The following is a 21870-nucleotide window of genomic DNA, read 5'->3' as shown; positions in this document are numbered from 1 at the left end:
AGAAGTTTTCCGTGATTGGGCTCCATCCTGATGATGTCACCCATATGTGAGGACTACCATCCTGCTTATCCTGTGAGAAAGACCCAATCCTGGGAGACCTGGAACAATTTGTGGCTATTTTTAGACAGATTTTAGATGAACCCGCTCGTAAGTCCACAACGGTTATGGAACCACTACGGTTATGTCAGGGTGCTTTGTTCACTTGCCGAGTATGTGGTCGAATTCCGCACTCTGGCCACCGAGCTTAGACTGGAGAGAGGACAGACTCCACGGGATATTCTTGGAAGGACTGTCACCTCGCCTCAGAGATAAACTAGCGGCAAGAGAGCTTCCCGACGATTTGGATGCAATGATTGACCTGGCAGGAAGGATCAACCGTCTACTCCAACTATGTAGCCATGAGGGGAGATCTACTTGGAGACCGACTAATTTGGCACCCGTCTTTTCACGCCCGATGGAGTCTCCTCCAAAGCCTTCTGGCAACCAAGCGCCGGAACCCATGTAATTGGGTCGAGGTCCCCTCTTCTCAGGAGGAGAGAAGTCGCCGGCGTTCCTTGGGTCTCTGTTTGTATTGCAGCAACAAAGGGCACTTTCTGGATCAATGTTGCGAACGGCTGGGAAACGCCAGGTCCTAGGTTTCAGCGGGGAGCTGACCCTAGGAAACACGAATATCGCTCCCCAATGCACCGTACCGGTGACTTTAGAATATCCTGGCAGTTCCTTCGCTACCTTAGCTTTGCTGGACTCCGGAGCCAGAGGGAAATTTATTCTCTATGATCTGATCCAGCAATTACAGCTAGCCGTACAGCCTCTTCACTCACGACTCCGGGTTTCCTCTATCCAGGGAACCCCTCTCCCGGGGAGCATTTCCACCTCCACCAAGCCATTAACTCTCCGCACGGGCCTTCTACACATGGAGGAAATATAATTTCTTATTCTGGAGAGATCAATTCATCCGGTTATTTTGGGCCTACCCTGGCTTCAAAAGCATTCCCCGGTTATCAACTGGGAGACTCTTCAAATTGCATCATGGAGCACTTCCTGTTTTAACTCCTGCCTAGCTACTGTCTCGTGGCCCGGTGTTCAGCTCCTTACCACCCCACTCTCTATACACCAACACTACCGGGACTACTTGGACATCTTTTCCAAGGAAAAAGCCGGACTTCTCCCGGAACACCGACCCTTCGACTGCGCCACTGACCTGATGCCAGGTACCACACCCCCTAGGGGGCGCGTATACCCTTTATCCCTTCCGGAGACCAGGGTCAAGTCTAGCTACATTCAAGAAAACCTAGATCGTGGCTTCATCCAGCTGGAGCTGGCTTCTTTTTTGTGGGTAAGAAAGCTGGATCTCTCAGGCCTTGCAAAGACTATCGCGGCCTGAACGCCATTACAAGATGAGACAGGAATCCTTTGCCGCTGATTCCGGAACTCCTAGTCAGTCTACAAGGAGCCCAGATTTTCTCCACATTGGACCTTCGGGGGGCATACAACCTAGTAAGGATACGACCCGGCGATGAGTGGAAAACCGCCTTCAACAAGAGAGATGGGCACTATGAATATTTGGTCATGCCCTTCGGTTTGTGTAAAGCCCCGGCGGTTTTCCAAAACCTTATGAATGAGGTACTAAGGGATATGTTGCATATGTCTGTGATCGTATATTTAGATGATGTCCTGATCTACTCCAAGGACCTGGTCACACACTGTTTGCATGTTCGACAGGTCTTACAGAAACTGCGAGACAACTGTCTCTTTGCCAAACTAGAGAAGTGTCAGTTTGAGCGAAAATCCCTGCCATTTCTTGGGTACATTGTGTCTTCTACCGTCTTTCATATGGACCCAGATAAGGTAACAGCTATCAAGGATTGGCCTCGCCCTATGGGGGGCAAAGGCTCTTCTACGTTTCCTGGGCTTCGCCAACTTCTACCGCCAATTCATACCACACTACTCCCAGGTAGTGGCTCCGCTCACCACTCTTACCAGAAAAGGAGCAGATGCCAGAAATTGACCTCAGGCGGCGCAAGAGGCCTTCCAAGAATTAAAGAGAGCCTTTCTTCGGGATGCGTGTCTCCATCATCCAGACCCTCAACTTCAGTTTATCGTCTAGGTAGACGCGTCTGACATCGCTGTAGGAGCGGTCTTAAGCCAAGTAATTCAGGGCAGGCAAATCCTTGCCATGCTCATACATTCTCCCGGAAGTTCTCTCTCGCCAAGAGGAACTACGGTATCAGGGACAAGGAGTTGTTGGCCATTAAGCTGGCCTTTGAAGAGTGGCGCCAGTGGCTTGAAGGGGCCCAACATCCCATAATTATTTATACAGACCACAAGAACTTAGAGTTTCTATGTCTGGCTCAACACCTCAATCCCTGGCAAGTTTGCTGGTCTCTATTTTTCAGCTGGGTCAACTTTCTCCTCCGCTACAGACCAGTATGTAAGAATGTTTGGGCTGATGCCCTCTCTCGCACTGCTGAAACCGAAGACACCCCCAAACCGCCTCAATACATCTTAGATCCGGCCAAAGCCCTTCTGGCAGCTTCAGAGCTTGTGCCTCTAGGCAAGACGGTAGTGCCTGCGCAAGAAAGTATTATCATGGGCCCACGACTCGTTAACTGCCGGTCATCCCGGAGTCGCCCAGACCTTAGAGCTATTGACCAAATACTACTGGTAGCCTCAAGTAAAGAAAGATGTACTTCTGTATGTTAATTCTTGCCCTACCTGTGCTAGACAAAAATCCCTGCCCATCATACTTATCTTAAACTTTTCCAAAAATTACGAACAATGGCTCCTCAGCCTTGTTCAGCAAAAGAAGTACGTAGCAGTATGTAGCAGTATGAGGCAGTACATAGCCTCATATAAGTCAGCTTCAATATGGCGGATTCTGTCTTTTGCCGTACGCTAGAAGAGTTGGCGTTTCCATTCTTAACCCGTAAGTCTGTGGAGATTGTGCTTCATGAAGACTGATTGCATGAATGTTTAATCTGTTTTTGTTACATCTCTTTTCAGACCTCCAGGCCCCTGAAGAAGTTTTTCGAAACACCAGCGGTGTCGGGCTCTTTTGCTGAACAAGGCTGAGGAGCAGTTTGCAATTTTTGGAAAAGTTTAAGATAAGTATGACTTTTCCATATTTAAATGCTGCCAGAAGTCCATGCCTAAAAGAAGTTTGCCTTCGTTAAAATTTAGAAGGAACAGTGTTTATACATCTCAGTACGGCATTTGTACAACGTGCTTGGTAAAAGAAGGACTCTCTAAAAAAAAATTGAAAAATCACAAAAAAAGAGAATTTGGGATACCCTATGATTATCTAATGAGTGCTTGCACATAAAATTTAAAGTGCTTGATTGGTTTTAAAAACACCGGGTTCGGTGTATATGAACAGCCACTCACTTATGAGGGTAAATCCGTCCGATTCTACCTCACGTTTTTGTGTGTGATTTTTCTTGATATAGGTCTTCATCTCCTGCAGCACAAATCTCAGCTTGATAGCTACATATCCTTTGGAAGTCCACTCGGGAGAGATAATGACAGACCGCTGCTACGTCAAAGAAATATGCAGACTGCGATGCCCTGCTCTGGTATTTCGCCCTGGGGATAAGGTATGGTTAAGCAATAAGAACATTCATAAGAACATGAGAAAATGCCATACTGGGTCAGACCAAGGGTCCATCAAGCCCAGCATCCTGTTTCCAACAGTGGCCAATCCAGGCCATAAGAACCTGGCAAGTACCCAAAAACTAAGTCTATTCCATGTTACCATTGCTAATGGCAGTGGCTATTCTCTAAGTGAACTTAATAGCAGGTAATGGACTTCTCCTCCAAGAACTTATCCAATCCTTTTTTAAACACAGCTATACTAACTGCACTAACCACATCCTCCGGCAACAAATTCCAGAGTTTAATTGTGCATTGAGTAAAAAAGAACTTTCTCCCATTAGTTTTAAATGCGCCCCATGCTAACTTCATGGAGTGCCCCCTAGTCTTTCTACTATCCGAAAGAGTAAATAACCGATTCACATCTACCGTTCTAGACCTCTCATGATTTTAAACACCTCTATCCTATCCCCCCCCCCTCAGTCGTCTCTTCTCCAAGCTGAAAAGTCCTAACCTCTTTAGTCTTTCCTCATAGGGGAGTTGTTCCATTCCCCTTATCATTTTGGTAGCCCTTCTCTGTACCTTCTCCATCGCAATTATATCTTTTTTGAGATGCGGCGACCAGAATTGTACACAGTATTCAAGGTGCGGTCTCACCATGGAGCGATACAGAGGCATTATGACATTTTCCGTTTTATTCACCATTCCCTTTCTAATAATTCCCAACATTCTGTCTGCTTTTTTGACTGCCGCAGCACACTGTACCGACGATTTCAATGTATTATCCACTATGACGCCTAGATCTCTTTCTTGGGTTGTAGCACCTAATATGGAACCCAACATTGTGTAATTATAGCATGGGTTATTTTTCCCTATATGCATCACCTTGCACTTATCCACATTAAATTTCATCTGCCATTTGGATGCCCAATTTTCCAGTCTCACAAGGTCTTCCTGCAATTTATCACAATCTACTTGTGATTTAACTACTCTGAACAATTTTGTGTCATCTGCAAATTTGATTATCTCACTCGTCGTATTTCTTTCCAGATCATTTATAAATATATTGAAAAGTAAGGGTCCCAATACAGATCCCTGAGGCACTCCACTGTCCACTCCCTTCCACTGAGAAAATTGCCCATTTAATCCTACTCTCTGTTTCCTGTCTTTTAGCCAGTTTGCAATCCACGAAAGGACATCACCACCTATCCCATGACTTTTTACTTTTCCTAGAAGCCTCTCATGAGGAACTTTGTCAAACGCCTTCTGAAAATCCAAGTATACTATATCTACCGGTTCACCTTTATCCACATGTTTATTAACTCCTTCAAAAAAGTGAAGCAAATTTGTGAGGCAAGACTTGCCCTGGGTAAAGCCATACTGACTTTGTTCCTTTAAACCATGTCTTTCTATATGTTCTGTGATTTTGATGTTTAGAACACTTTCCACTATTTTTCCTGGCACTGAAGTCAGGCTAACCGGTCTGTAGTTTCCCGGATCGCCCCTGGAGCCCTTTTTAAATATTGGGGTTACATTTGCTATCCTCCAGTCTTCAGGTACAATGGATGATTTTAATGATAGGTTACAAAGTTTTACTAATAGGTCTGAAATTTCATTTTTTAGTTCCTTCAGAACTCTGGGGTATATACCATCCGGTCCAGGTGATTTACTACTCTTCAGTTTATCAATCAGGCCTACCACATCTTCTAGGTTCACCGTGATTTGATTCAGTCCATCTGAATCATTGCCCATGAAAACCTTCTCCATTATGGGTACCTCCCCAACATCCTCTTCAGTAAACACCGAAGCAAAGAAATCATTTAATCTTTCCGCGATGGCCTTATCTTCTCTAAGTGCCCCTTTAACCCCTTGATCATCTAACGGTTCAACTGACTCCCTCACAGGCTTTCTGCTTCGGATATATTTTAAAAAGTTTTTACTGTGAGTTTTTGCCTCTACAGCCAACTTCTTTTTAAATTCTCTCTTAGCCTGTCTTATCAATGTCTTACATTTAACTTGCCAATGTTTATGCTTTATCCTATTTTCTTCTGTTGGATCCTTCTTCCAATTTTTGAATGAAGATCTTTTGGCTAAAATAGCTTCTTTCACCTCCCCTTTTAACCATGCCAGTAATCGTTTTGCCTTCTTTCCACCTTTCTTAATGTGTGGAATACATCTGGACTGTGCTTCTAGAATGGTATTTTTTAACAATGACCACGCCTCTTGGATATTTTTTACTTTTGTAGCTGCTCCTTTCAGTTTTGTTTTTTTTTTAACAATTTTTCTCATTTTATCAAAGTTTCCCTTTTGAAAGTTTAGCACGAGAGCCTTTGATTTGCACACTGTTCCTTTTCCAGTCATTAAATCAAATTTGATCATATTATGATCATTATTGCCAAGCGGCCCCACCACCGTTACCTCTCTCACCAAGTCCTGTGCTCCACTGAGAATTAGATCTAAAAATGCTCCCTCTCTCGTCGGTTCCTGAACCAATTGCTCCATAAAGCTATCATTTATTCCATCCAGGAACGTTATCTCTCTAGCGTGACCCGATGATACATTTACCCAGTCTATATTGGGGTAATTGAAGTCTCCCATTATTACTGCACTACCAATTTGGTTAGCTTCCCTAATTTCTCTTAGCATTTCACTGTCCGTCTCAGCATCTTGACCAGGTGGACGGTAGTATACCCCTATCACTATAGTCTTCCCTGACACACAAGGGATTTCTACCCATAAAGATCCAATTTTGTATTTAGTCTCATGCAGGATGTTTATCCTGTTGGACTCTATGCCATCCCGGACATAAAGTGCCACACCTCCTCCCGAGTGCTCCTCTCTGTCATTGCGATATAATTTATACCCCGGTATAGCACTGTCCCATTGGTTATCCTCTTTCCACCATGTCTCTGAGATGCCAATTAAGTCTATGTCATCATTTACTTCTATACATTCTAATTCTCCCATCTTACTTCTTAGACTTCTGGCATTAGCATACAAACATTTCAAAGTTTGTTTTTTGTTTGTATTTTCATTCTGCTTTTTAATTGATAGGGATAAGTTAGAATTTTTTAGCTCAGGTGAGTTTTTAGTTACAGGCACTTTTCTAATTATTGGAACCTCACTGTCGGGATGCCCTAATTCAAATGCATCATTAGTATCCTTTAAAGATACCTCTCTCCGAACCATGCGCTGCTGAGCGACTGTTGGCTTTCCCCTTTGTTCTAGTTTAAAAGCTGCTCTATCTCCTTTTTAAAGGTTAGCGCCTGCAGTCTGGTTCCACCCTGGTTAAGGTGCAGCCCATCCCTTCGGAAGAGACTCCCCCCTTCCCCAAAAGGTTCCCCAGTTCCCAACAAAACTGAATCCCTCTTCCTTGCACCGTCGTCTCATCCACGCATTGAGACTCCGGAGCTCTGCCTGCCTCTGGTGACCTGCGCGTGGAACAGGGAGCATTTCAGAGAATGCTACCCTGGAGGTTCTGGATTTAATCTTTCTACCTAAGAGCCTAAATTTGGCTTCTAGAACCTCCCTCCCACATTTTCCTATGTCGTTGGTGCCCACATGTACCACGACAGCCGGCTCCTCCCCAGCACTGTCTAAAATCCTATCTAGGTGACACGTGAGGTCTGCCACCTTCGCACCAGGTAGGCATGTTACGAGGCGATCCTCACGCCCACCAGCCACCCAGCTATCTACATTCCTAATAATCGAATCACCAACTATGACGGCCGCCCTAACCCTTCCCCTCCTGGGCAACTGCTGATTCCCTCCATGCGTTTGGCTCCCTGGTATATTGGTCCGTTTGCCGTGGTGGAGCGAGTGGGCGCTGTCTCCTACCGTTTATGCCTTCCGCCCACGTTAAGGATCCACGTAGTCTTCTACGTGTCCTTACTCAAGCTTTTGATTCTGTCCGTCTTCCACAATAAACCTCTGTACCCCCGCTAAACCAGACATTGTCTATCAGGTGAAGGAGGTCCTCGATATTCGGTTCGTTCATAGAAGATGGGAGTATCTTCTCTCCTGGGAGGGATATGGCCCCGAGGAGAATACTTGGGAGCCGGCCTCCAACATCTTGGATAAAATCCTTCTTTGCCACTTTCACTTGGACCACCCGGCTAAACCCAGACCTCCAGGAAGGGGGCGTAAAAGGGGAGGTACTGTTGTGATCCGGACCGCGGAGGTCCGCAGCCGGTTCCTGCACTCACCCCAAGCCACTCCGGGATCCTGGGCATTCCCCTCCTGGCCTGGTTAGGCCCTTCCTGCGGCGTCTCTTGACGTCGATGCACGGCATCTGGGCCCGTCCCCTAGGCGCGCGCGCAGGGGCTCTACTATTTAAAGGGGCCAGTGCGGGAGAGGATGACTCCACCCTCTCAAGTGACATCAGATGCTTCCAACATTTAAACTGGCTTGGCAGTCTTCTCCTTTGCCTTGCAATGAGGTTCACTCGGTTAGAGTCTCTAGTTGCTGTTCCTGGCTTCGAACTTCGGCTCGTTCCCCAGCATCCTGCTCGCTTCATCCAGGAGGCCTTGCCTAAGTCCAAGCGGCTCGGGTCCTCACGGGCTCCTCCCGGGGGGACCACGGGCTTCCAGTGGTGAAGTTCCAGTTGGCCTCCTGGCTCCAGCTTCCTCATCTTCACTCTCCGGGACATCTATTTAGATACTCGCCACAGTAGACCACTAGGAAGTCCAAGCGGCTCGGTTCCTCATGGGCTCCGTCCTGGGGGGATCTCGGGCTTCCAGTGGTGAAGATCCATCAGGTCTCGTGCCGCCTCCTGGCTCCGACCTCCACTGTGGGCCTTCCCATGGTGCGTCATCTGTCTCAGCTGGCTCAAGGGTCCATGAACATAACACCGATTACAGGCTTAGAATTGAAATAGGATCCATAATGTGCCAAAGCGCCGCTTCACTCACCAGGAGAGATAGTGGTCAGAAAGGCTTCAGCGTCAGACACAGAGGTGAAAATCCTCAGTTTATTGTCATGGATGATCCGCAGTTTTGCAGGGTATAAAAGGGTGAATGATAATTGCAGAGACACAAGTCTTGTGCAGACAGGGGAAAAAAAGCTTACATTGGGCAGAGACACCAGCAGAGAAATCTTGAAAGGTAAGAATAGGTGCGTCTTCATATGTAATGGTTCTTTGCTTCCTATAAGCCAACAAGATCTGTTTTTGAGCATAATAATTTTACCAATATTGGACGAGGTTTATTTCTGCTGAGCTCCCGAGTGCCCAAGTGATGTGCTCATTCCATGTGGATGCGGCCTAGACGCTCCAGCAAGAGCAAAACTAGTGGTAGCCATTGCTCAATAGTTGTGCTTATGTCCTTTTCTTGGAGTCAGGAAAGCCAACAAATCTCAGATTGTTCCTTCTGGAATGGTCCTCCAAGTCTTCTAGCTTTTCTGATTGCTTGTCAATGAAATTCTTTAAAGCCCTTACTTTTTCCAGGGCGGTCATGCGATCCTCTATGGCTGAAACATCGGTCTCCAGCACGGTGATCCACTTCCCCATTTCTGTTAGCAGGGCATAAGCCTCGTCAAATCCGGTATCAATTTTCTGAAATTTATCTTCCAGTGTGAGAGCCACCGAGGCCACTACTTTAGCGGTGTTATTGTCAGGCGTGGCTGGGGAAGCCGGGTTGCTATTCTCATCCACCATCTTTACTCCCGGGCGAGATCGTTCTCTCTCTCTGCACAGATTTAGACATAGAAGTACTGCGAAATGCTGCGAAAATATTTGGAAAGGTCACTGCTGCACTCACCCGATGCAGTATGGCCCAAGAAAGTAGTGATAAAAGTCACTTAAAAGTAATTACCGTATTTTTCGCTCCATAAGACGCACCTGACCATAAGACGCATATAGGATTCAGAGGGGGGAAATTAAAAAAAAAAATACATTTGTGCTAAACCGGCTCTGTCCCCGGGCGTCTGTGCGTCTTATGGAGCAAATTAACGCACCCTCAATTTACTCTCAGACATTACCATAACATTGTAAACAATAACATTGTAAATACCATAACATTGTAAATAATCGCTCTTTCTGCTAAATTCCTATCACCTTTTTATTTCTGCTCCCAGTTGTGTACATCCCTGTTTTATTGTAACTTCAACGTTTCTCTTCACACCTGTTAAAGTTTTATTGTATCTTCATTTTACACCGCCCCTTGTTAAATGTAAACCAGCATGATGTGATACCTATTGGGAATGCCGGTATAGAAAAACACTAAATAAATAAATAAATAAATAAATTAGGAGAGCGCATAACATTTTTTTCTCTCTCCCCATTTTGTTTTCAGGTCTAGGGAGGGCCATTTTGGTCCATTCCCCAGATCAGAAAACTTTTGTCTTTCTAATTCTGTGGGAAACCTCCCCCCCCCCCAAAAAAAACAAACATCCCAACACTTTAAATTAATTAAATACAACCCCCACCCTCCTGACCCCTCCCCAAGATCTTCCAAATTAATTTACTACAGCCCTCCTGAACCCCCCCCCCAGACCTGCCAAAAGTCCCTGGTGGTCCAGCGGGGGTCCTGGAGCGGTCCGGGAGCAATCTCCTGGATTTGGAACGTCGGCTGCCAGCAATTAAAATGGCGCCGACGGCCCTTTGCCCTTACTATGTCACTGGGATCGACCAATGGCAGCGGTAGCCCCTGTGACATAGTAAGGGCAAAGGGCCGTCGGCACCATTTTAATTGCTGGCAGCAGACGGCCCAAGTCCAGGAGATTGCTCCCGGACCCCCGCTGGACCACCAGGGACTTATGGCAGGTCTTGGGGGGTTCATGAGGGTGGGGGGTTGTAGTAAATTAATTTGGAAGGTCTGGGGGGGGGGGGGGGGGGAGGGCGGGGGTTTTGTTAGATTTTTAATTTTTTTTATATTCGCTCCATAAGACGCACAGACATTTTCCCCCCACTTTTGGGGGGGAAAAAGTGCGTCTTATGGAGCGAAAAATACGGTAATTGGGATGAGAGTCAGTGGGATCCCAAAGCGAGCTGAAAGTGCTGCTTCCCCTCACATCACACCACGTGACTTCCCTTCTTTGATTTGTTTTAAATGAGCTACTTGATAACTTCATGAAGTGCCCCCTAGGTCTTCTATTATCTGAGAGAGTAAATAACCAATTTACATTAAATTTTTCAAGTCTTTTCATTATTTTGTAGACTTCTATCATATCCCCCCCTCAGTCATCTCTTCTCCAAACTGAAAAGCCCTAACTTCCTTAGCCTTACCTCATAGGGCAGCCATTCCATGCCACTTATTTTGGTCGCCCTTCTCTGCACTTTGTCCAGTGCAACTATATCTTTTTTGAGAAACGGTGACCAGAATTGCACACAGTATTCAAGATACAGTCTCACTATGGAGCGATACAGAGGCATTATAACATCCATTGTTTTGCCATTCCCTTCTTAATAATTCCTAACATTATATATTTTTTTGATTGGCAGAGCACACTGAGCCAACGATTTCAATGTATTATCCACTATGATGCCTAGATCTCTTTCCTGGGTGGTAACTCCTAACATTGTGTAATTACAGCAAGGGTTATTTTTCCGTATATGCATCACTTTGCACTTGGAAGTAACAAAATGATGGATGCCACGAGAAGTCTCTCTCAAATATTTATTGATGGAGACGTAAAGGATCATATGCAAGTGCCCGACTCTGGCAGAGTTTCGCCACCAACGGTGGCTGCCTCAGGGGCTACAAACAAACATGTAAAGCAGTTTATAACATAAATATGTAAAAAATAAATATATAAAAAACATAAAATCATTAAAATACAAATAATAAAAATCACTACAAATAGAATTATTAAAAAACTCCTCATAAATTGCATATAAATAGAAGACATATATAAATGAAGTGACAGGAATCATAGTAATTATAGATTGAGCCAATAAGCAACATCATTGAGGACAGGACTATCCGCATAATTTAGTAGGTAATACCTTATATATCAGAGAATCATTGGGATGATGGTCAAAGTGAATTCCAATGTGCACATATGTCTAAAAAATATATCAAAATTAGTCATAATAAATTGTACCTTTGTAACAACATTCAGGATGATGCTTAACATTAAATTAAATAAAACCCCCATAATCATAATAGAAGTAAAATAAGAATGAAAACTAAAATAAGTTAAATGATATAAATATTCTATGAATTATAAAAAAAATTTTTTCAATAAATAAATAAAACATGTGTGTGAATTTGTGTGTGTGTTACTGAAAAAATGAAACAATGTAAATTAAATTTTCTTATCCAAAACCTCTCAAAGCTTTTCAAAGATTTTTTGTTACTATCTAACCTTTATCTCATCCAAATTTGAATACTGTATCGAACTAATAACTAGCACCAAGATTCAAATAATATTAATGTTGCACAATAATATGAAATTGTGTAAATGGGAAACTCATTCTAAAAAAGACACTTTCATTGAAATCATCAATTGTGTATCAACTCACATCTTATTTAAACATCGGCAGGTCCATCTCCACTCACAGAAATTTTAAAGGGGGAACGCCGAAAAAAAAGTGCTCTTTAAAGGATGCCAGAATTTCATTGACAGCGGCGTCAGTTAGTAACGAATTAGACGTCAATTTATAGCGATATTTTACTATGTGCTATTACGGACCTAACCTGATACACAAATTTAAATATTAAATATCAAATATTAATGTTAAAAAATGACAGTGAATAAGTGAATAAATACTCTATTATAAAATAAAACTACTCTTTAAAATATTGTTAATGTGTAATAAATAAATAAGTGAAATAAAAGTTATGATCACTGTTAGTGTGACAATAAATTATGTGTGAGTATACGTGTACATTAATATAACCATCGGCGCGGTCCGTTTGGAAAGGGGCAGACACCGCAAAAAAGTACTTTTGAAAGATTTGGTTTGGCGCCAGAACTGCCCAATCATTCATTGACAGGGGCGTGGTCAAGCAGTCTATTAGTGGCGGGTTCGGCGTTACAGTAACCTAAAATATAGCGATATATTTTTCTAAGATCTGTTACAGACCTAGTCTGATACACAGATTTTAGATATTAAATATAAATCATTAGTGTTAAAAAGGACATAGTGAGTCAGTAAACAAATACTGCATTAAAAACCAAAAGTACTCTTTAAAATTTTATTAATGTGTGATTAGATAATGAGTCTTGTGAGTGAAATAAAAAATTTTTAAAGTTTTTTCAAACTTGTGACAGTGTGGCTAGTGCCAAGATTAAATCACTATTGGTGTGATACAGGCAATATAGGGTTCTCTAGTGAAAATCTTAGAGCAAATCGTGTCTTAAGAGATACTCAGTGCATGCTAAGTCAGTACCCAAGGAGGGTAAAATATCTATTCATCATATCGTAAACTTTGTCTACCAACTTACATTTCATTAAAACATCAGCAGTGTCCGTCTCCACTCGCAAGAGGTTTAAAGGACAGAGACGCCAAAAAAAGACGCTTTTATGGGGCGGATTCGGCGCCAAAAACCGCCCAATCAATCATTAAAGGGGCGTGGTCAGGCAATCAATTGAAGGCGGATCTAGCGCCAAAAAACACCCAAAGAATGGTAATCACTCTATCTTACTAAGATCTATTATAAACCATGTGTGATGAGAGTTGAACGTAAATTATTAATGTCAGTGTGTCATTTATTCTTTAGAGGTGTTTATAATATCAAATTTCTTGTTCCACGATTAAAGTTGAGTAGCTGCCCACTTAATGCAACGCAAGTTCGACACAAAGACCACCTCATAGGTAGTAAATTCAATCAAATGGTGCCAGAATACTGCATAAACTTAAAAATGCATTGTATTAAAAAAAATAGGTCTGCAACAGATCTTAGAAAAATATATCGCTATATTTTAGGTTACTGTAACGCCGAACCCGCCACTAATCGACTGCTTGACCACGCCCCTGTCAATGAATGATTGGGCAGTTCTGGCGCCAAACCAAATCTTTCAAAAGTACTTTTTTGCGGTGTCTGCCCCTTTCCAAACGGACCGCGCCGATGGTTATATTAATGTACACGTATACTCTCACACAATTTATTGACACACTAACAGTGATCATAACTTTTATTTCACTTATTCATTTATTTATTACACATTAACAATATTTTAAAGAGTAGTTTTATTTTATAATAGAGTATTTATTCACTTATTCACTATGTCATTTTTTAACATTAATATTTGATATTTAATATTTAAATTTGTGTATCAGGTTAGGTCCGTAATAGCACATAGTAAAATATCGCTATAAATTGACGTCTAATTCGTTACTAACTGACGCCGCTGTCAATGAAATTCTGGCATCCTTTAAAGAGCACTCTTTTTCGGCGTTCCCCCTTTAAAATTTCTGTGAGTGGAGATGGACCTGCTGATGTTTAAATAAGATGTGAGTTGATACACAATTGATGATTTCAATGAAAGTGTCTTTTTTAGAATGAGTTTCCCATTTACACAATTTCATATTATTGTGCAACATTAATATTATTTGAATCTTGGTGCTAGTTATTAGTTCGATACAGTATTCAAATTTGGATGAGATATAGGTTAGATAGTAACAAAAAAAAATCTTTTGAAAAGCTTTGAGAGGTTTTGGATAAGAAAATTTAATTTACATTGTTTCATTTTTTCAGTAACACACATATTCACACACATGTTTTATTTATTTATTTATTGAAAATTTTTTTTTTTTTATAATTCATAGAATATTTATATCATTTAACTTATTTTAGTTTTCATTCTTATTTTACTTCTATTATGATTATGGGGGTTTTATTTAATTTAATGTTAAGCATCATCCTGAATGTTGTTACAAAGGTACAATTTATTATGACTAATTTTGATATATTTTTTAGACATATGTGCACGTTGGAATTCACTTTGACCATCATCCCAATGATTCTCTGATATATAAGGTATTACCTACTAAATTATGCGGATAGTCCTGTCCTCAATGATGTTGCTTATTGGCTCAATCTATAATTACTATGTTTCCTGTCACTTCATTTATATATGTCTTTTATTTATATGCAATTTATGAGGAGTTTTTTAATAATTCTATTTGTAGTGATTTTTATTATTTGTATTTTAATGATTTTATGTTTTTTATTTATTTATTTTTTACATATTTATGTTTTTTACATATTTATGTTATAAACTGCTTTACATGTTTGTTTGTAGCCCTTGAGGCAGCCACCGTTGGTGGCGAAACTCGGCCAGAGTCGGAATTCACTTTGACCATCATCCCAATGATTCTCTGATATATAAGCCCCTGAGGCAGCCACTGTTGGTGGCGAAACTTGGCCAGAGTCGGGCACTTGCATATGATCCTTTACGTCTCCATCAATAAATATTTGAGAAAGACTTCTCGTGGCATCCATCATTTTGTTACTTACTTATTCACTTTGCACTTGTCCATTTTAAATTTCATCTGCCATTTAGATGTCCAATCTTCCATTCTTGCAAGGTCCTCCTGCAATTTAGCACAATCTGCTTGTGATTTAACTACTCTGCATAATTTTGTGTCACCGCAAATTTGATCACCTCACTCATTGTACCTCTTTCCAGAACATTTTTTAATATATTTATAAGCACCAGTCCAAGTACAGATCCCTGAGGCACTCCACTATTTACCTTTTTCCACTGTGAAAACAGACCATTTAATCTTACTCTGTTTGCTGTCTTTTAAACAGCTTGTAATCCACAAAAGGACATCACCTCCTATCCCATGACATTTTAGTTTTCTTAGAAGCCTCTCATGTCTCATTTGTCAAATGCCTTTTGAAAAGCCAGATACACCACATCTTCTGGTTCACCTTTGTCAATGTGTTTATTCACCCCTTCAAAAATATGGTTCACTTACTAGATCAGTTAGTAGATCTGCACTTTTAGCTCAGTTACGGAGTTACTGGTATGGAGCTTGGTTGCAGGCTGATACCCAACTTCTTAATTGGAAAAAAAAAGCTACTGAATGTTGTAACTTCACATCACAGTAACACCATATGAAGCATTTTTTAGTTACATTGATCATATCATAGCCTTCCTTCCTCTTCCACCCCATAAAAAACAAATATCTATTCTATCAATGAATTTTGTGCTAGATACTTTTACAGAAATGCATATATTTTCTACACACTGAAAAATGGCCAATTCCTTGAGAATAATACATTGTCATTAAGTGGCACAGTGTAACTGCATACTTGTAATTTTCATTATATGACAATAGAAAAATGAGTCATACTTGTTAACCATGTTGTCTGCAATGCTTTGTTGAATACTACTTCAACTGGGCCTAAACACCAGCATGAGCCAAGTCTGTTTCCAGGGAGATTGCCTTGGGCTACAAAGGTCAGGTTCAAGCTAAACTTTTTTTAATTTTTTTTAATTTTTATAATTTTTAACAGAATACAAGATAGATAATACTTACTGCCAGAAAAATGAAAATGGCATATGTAATATAAAACAAAATATCATCTAGAAAGGTATATAAACACTTAAATGCTCATTTTCCCAATTTAAGTAATAATCCAAGAGGGGATAGATTACAGGGAGATAGAAAATAAATTTTTAAACAAGAAACAGGCATTTAACATGATCACTGCGTTATCTACTTAAAGATCTTCCATAACCTAGGTGTTTTCTAGAGACAAGGTAGTTATGTTCCTAGAATTAATAAATGACTTCAACTGTTCTGGTAGAAAAAAAATAAAGGAATCATTCTGTGAATGAATAACGCATTTGCAGGGGTATCTTAAACAAAAGGAGAAACCGAGAGATATTATCTGAGATTTTAACATAAATTCCCATCTCCTTTCCTGGGTTACACACGCGAATACGGACTTCCTGGGTGTAGAAGCAGGCAGAGATGTTCTTAAAATATCTCCGCATTACTTCACTAAGTTCTTGCTCAGTTAGGAATGTAACCAGGAGAGTAGCTCGGTCATACACCTCCGCAGAGGAGTTTTCCCAAAAATTGTGTTAAATTTTCTAAAACCTCAGGTTGATTTTGAGGACCTCTCTCTTTGGCCGAAACAGACAAGAAAAATAATTTACATACAGAAGGTAATTTCCCATCTTCAAATTTAAGTATCTCCTTAAAGTAACTTTTTAAACTGTAATGAAGTACTTCCCCCAAAACTTTAGGGAAATTTTAAAAAGATAGGTTTAAAGACCTATCAATTATCCATATATTCTAGTCTTCTTGAGGTATTATTAAAGTCCTTAATTAGCTTAGTATTACAGTCTTGCATTTTTGAAGTATAGGATTCAACCTTCTCTAACTGGGATTTAATATTTGTAATCTGACCATCCACTTTTTCTTCCAAAGAATCTGTTCTTTTGTTAAGATCCACCAGCTTTATCCCTTGGTCTCGGAGTGAGCAGCCAAAACCGGCCACTAGGTCCCAAAGCGCGTCAAGCATAACCACCGCTGGCTTCATTGCAATCCAAGACGACTCACCCTCTGCTCCACGAGAGGGAACGTCTTCCTCCTCTGCTGGTCTCCTAAATGCAGCCTCCATTCTCCACAAGCTTCAAGGCTCCCACTCGGCGTCTAGGTCGAAGGAAAATCCCCAGTGCCAACACCAGCAGATTCCAATAGCCGAGGAAAGGAGAAAGACTGCACGGACAAACCTCCTCTCTGGCCCCCACCTTCCACGTTTTCCACGGCGACGTCATCGCCTGGCGTCGTGGGCGACAGAGGAGCTCCAGCACATTCCGGGGCCAGCGGTAGATGAAGATCCGGAGGGCTAAGAGTGACCTCCCAAACAGTTCCGTTGCTCCCTCAGCAGGAACCACAGTGGGGAAATTACCCCCCATTTCTGAAGCAAGACCAGGTCCGAAAGAAGTTATCAAGCGCTGTCCTGATAGGAGAGTTGCTTTGGTAGGGGTATAGGTGAACTTTCCCCTTCCTTTTTGCTGGCATCTTTTACAAGAAACAATCTTTCACAGAGAGAGCGCTTGTCAGACCTGGCTCACGCCGCCATCTTGTCCTCTACTTCAAGCTAAACTTATTCTTGTTGTACAGGTAAACATGTATATTCTCCTGTCAGGCTTGCTGACAATGGGGGAAAAGGTCATAATCAAACCCCACAACCTTCATTCAAGTACATGTAGTACTTAGAATGACAGCTGGAGAGCAATATCTTCTGAGCACATTTGTGTTACCTCTAAGTCATTTGCCTACTTTTGGGATATAAGCAGAAAATCTCTATGATATTGTTATGTCCAGCACAGCAATGAGGACAACTCCCGTTGACCCAGCTGTAGCCAGTCTTCTCTTTATGCGGTCATGAGAGTCATGCTTGGATGACAAAATGGCAACTCTCCTGGGAGCTGGGAATGCAGAGAGATCTTTCCTGGCAGCAAATTCCATTGAGTCTGTAGTTTTCCCCCTTCAATTGGACTTGGCAGCAGGGCAGGGAGAGGTTGAAAGAGGTACTGTTTCTTAATTTTCTTTGGTCAGAAATACTTCTACACAATGTCTTTCACTCTGCAGAGGCCCACGGTTTTCTCCCTTGAGACCATCTGGGAAGCCACTGAAGGTTTGGGGCAACTGATAACTTCTCAAGTTGGGACTATGCAAGTAGTGTTCAGGCTTTAGAAATATGAATTTTGGTTTTGGAAAATGCCAAGGAAAATACAGCTTCACAACCGGATGATGTTAATGAAAGTTTATCTCATGTAAAGCCCTTGCAAGAAGCTTTAAATGAAGATAATGTAAGTCTTTCAAATAGGGTTGAAAATATTGATATGTTATGTTGTGAACTTTCCTTCTGTTCCAATGGTTTCTCCTCAGGACATGTTTAAACGATATATGCTGGAATTTTTAAAAATTCTTGAAAGTGCTCTTCCTTCCGTTGCTAGAATTTATTACATGCTGCCATCAAAGAAGGAAGCTGAGAGTAGGAGATCATAGGATCTGTCTCCAGCATTGGATAATCCCTTGGAAGTTACAGCTTTTCTGGAATCCTCTAATTCATCTATGGCCAAGCCTTCTACTTTCTTGGTTTCCTTAGTTTTGGATTCTGATAGAGACTGGCTTCTCAGGACATATTTTAGAAACTATGGTGGTACCTTTTTACAGGGCAGAACCATGGTTTTTCCTGATGTGTCCAGAGCCATACAGAAAAGGAAGCATTTCCTACTGATGAGACCTAGGGTGTTACAGCTGGGGGCCCAGTTTTTCTCTCAAATTTCCTTGTAAATGTGTGAAATTTTTCTTGAAACCTAATCAATTTTCCTTTTCAAGGCTATTAAGATTGTTCCCTCTCAATTTCCTGTCACTGAATCTGATGTTCCTGTTTAGGCGGAAGAATATGTCCGCTTATTGTTTGATAACCTGGGTCAGCTGTTTTGATCACTATTTTCCTTTGTCTGAGTAGTTAATGCTCTTTTTCTTCAAGATGGAGTTCTTGGTATCCCTCTTGATTATGGTCTCTATCTTTAGCTGAGACTTATTAGTTTTCATAATATTGTTTTTACTTGGATATTTTGTATCCACTTATGATTTTGTTTCAACATTATCTTGATGTATATTTGGAAATTGCATAAATAATAAATTTAAAGAAGTGTAATCATCTTCTGAAGAATCAGGGATAAATTTACATATAGCAGATCCAGTGATGCATTATAAATCTGCAAATTCTCAAAGCAAATCATTGTCTTGATCAATACATTTGGGTTGTGATCCACAAGTGTAGCTCATTGTTTCTGCTTGACAGATAACACATTTTCCATCATGGGGAAGGGGGAGTCTCTTCCGAAGGGATGGGCTCCACCTTAACCAGGGTGGAACCAGACTGCTGGCGCTAACCTTTAAAAAGGAGATAGAGCAGCTTTTAAACTAGAACAAAGGGGAAAAGCCGACAGTCGCTCAGCAGCGCATGGTTCGGAGAGATGTATCTTTAAAGGATACTAATGATGCATTAGAATTAGGGCATCCCGACAGTGAGGTTCCAATAATTAGAAAAGTAGTCCAAGTGCCTGTAACTAAAAACTCACCTGAGCTAAAAAATTCTAACTTATCCCTATCAATTAAAAAGCAGAATAAAAATACAATCAAAAAACAAACTTTGAAATGTTTGTATGCTAATGCCAGAAGTCTAAGAATTAAGATGGGAGAATTAGAATGTATAGCAGTAAATGATGACATAGACTTAATTGGCATCTCAGAGACATGGTGGAAAGAGGATAACCAATGGGACAGTGCTATACCGGGGTACAAATTATATCGCAATGAGAGAGAGGAGCAGTCGGGAGGAGGTGTGGCGCTTTATGTCCGGGATGGCATAGAGTCCAACAGGATAAACATCCTGCATGAGACTAAATACAAAATTGAATCTTTATGGGTAGAAATCCCTTGTGTATCAGGGAAGACTACAGTGAGAGGGGTATACTACCGTCCACCTGGTCAAGATGGTGAGATGGACAGTGAAATGCTAAGAGAAATTAGGGAAGCTAACCAAATTGGTAGTGCAGTAATAATGGGAGACTTCAATTACCCCAATATAGACTGGGTAAATGTATCATCGGGTCACGCTAGAGAGATAACGTTCCTGGATGGAATAAATGATAGCTTTATGGAGCAATTGGTTCAGGAACCGACGAGAGAGGGAGCAATTTTAGATCTAATTCTCAGTGGAGCACAGGACTTGGTGAGAGAGGTAACGGTGGTGGGGCCGCTTGGCAATAGTGATCATAATATGATCAAATTTGATTTAATGACTGGAAAAGGGACAGTGTGCAAATCCAAGGCTCTCATGCTAAACTTTCAAAAGGGAAACTTTGATAAAATGAGAAAAATTGTTAGAAAAAAACTGAAAGGAGCAGCTACAAAAGTAAAAAAGTCCAAGAGGCGTGGTCATTGTTAAAAAATACCATTCTAGAAGCACAGTCCAGATGTATTCTACACATTAAGAAAGGTGGAAAGAAGGCAAAACGATTACCGGCATGGTTAAAAGGGGAGGTGAAAGAAGCTATTTTAGCCAAAAGATCTTCATTCAAAAATTGGAAGAAGGATCCAACAGAAGAAAATAGGATAAAGCATAAACGTTGGCAAGTTAAATGTAAGACATTGATAAGACAGGCTAAGAGAGAATTTGAAAAGAAGTTGGCTGTAGAGGCAAAAACTCACAGTAAAAACTTTTTTAAATATATCCGAAGCAGAAAGCCTGTGAGGGAGTCAGTTGGACCGTTAGATGATCGAGGGGTTAAAGGGGCACTTAGAGAAGATAAGGCCATCGCGGAAAGATTAAATGATTTCTTTGCTTCGGTGTTTACTGAAGAGGATGTTGGGGAGGGTACCCGTAATGGAGAAGGTTTTCATGGGTAATGATTCAGATGGACTGAATCAAATCACGGTGAACCTAGAAGATGTGGTAGGCCTGATTGACAAACTGAAGAGTAGTAAATCACCTGGACCGGATGGTATACACCCCAGAGTTCTGAAGGAACTAAAAAATGAAATTTCAGACCTATTAGTAAAAATTTGTAACTTATCATTAAAATCATCCATTGTACCTGAAGACTGGAGGATAGCAAATGTAACCCCAATATTTAAAAAGGGCTCCAGGGGCGATCCGGGAAACTACAGACCGGTTAGCCTGACTTCAGTGCCAGGAAAAATAGTGGAAAGTGTTCTAAACATCAAAATCACAGAACATATAGAAAGACATGGTTTAATGGAACAAAGTCAGCATGGCTTTACCCAGGGCAAGTCTTGCCTCACAAATCTGCTTCACTTTTTTGAAGGAGTTAATAAACATGTGGATAAAGGTGAACCGGTAGATATAGTATACTTGGATTTTCAGAAGGCGTTTGACAAAGTTCCTCATGAGAGGCTTCTAGGAAAAGTAAAAAGTCATGGGATAGGTGGCGATGTCCTTTCGTGGATTGCAAACTGGCTAAAAGACAGGAAACAGAGAGTAGGATTAAATGGGCAATTTTCTCAGTGGAAGGGAGTGGACAGTGGAGTGCCTCAGGGATCTGTATTGGGACCCTTACTGTTCAATATATTTATAAATGATCTGGAAAGAAATACGACGAGTGAGATAATCAAATTTGCAGATGACACAAAATTGTGCAGAGTAGTTAAATCACAAGCAGATTGTGATAAATTGCAGGAAGACCTTGTGAGACTGGAAAATTGGGCATCCAAATGGCAGATGAAATTTTAATGTGGATAAGTGCAAGGTGATGCATATAGGGAAAAATAACCCATGCTATAATTACACGATGTTGGGTTCCATATTAGGTGCTACAACCCAAGAAAGAGA

At 41.3% G+C, this 21870-nt stretch overlaps 1 protein-coding gene across 1 annotated transcript in view; it reads right to left on the bottom strand.

Annotated features, from left to right (window-relative positions):
- The window catches only part of RNF17 (ring finger protein 17), a 1084608-nt gene that overhangs the window by 165652 nt on the left and 897086 nt on the right, over positions 1-21870 (bottom strand). The gene's annotated exons all lie outside the window — the stretch shown is intronic.

Source organism: Rhinatrema bivittatum, chromosome 5, assembly GCF_901001135.1.
Source record: "Rhinatrema bivittatum chromosome 5, aRhiBiv1.1, whole genome shotgun sequence".
Taxonomy (NCBI): Eukaryota; Metazoa; Chordata; class Amphibia; order Gymnophiona; family Rhinatrematidae; genus Rhinatrema; species Rhinatrema bivittatum.
The sequence above is the reverse complement of the archived record's forward strand: the minus strand, read 5'-3'. Positions and strand labels throughout refer to the sequence as shown.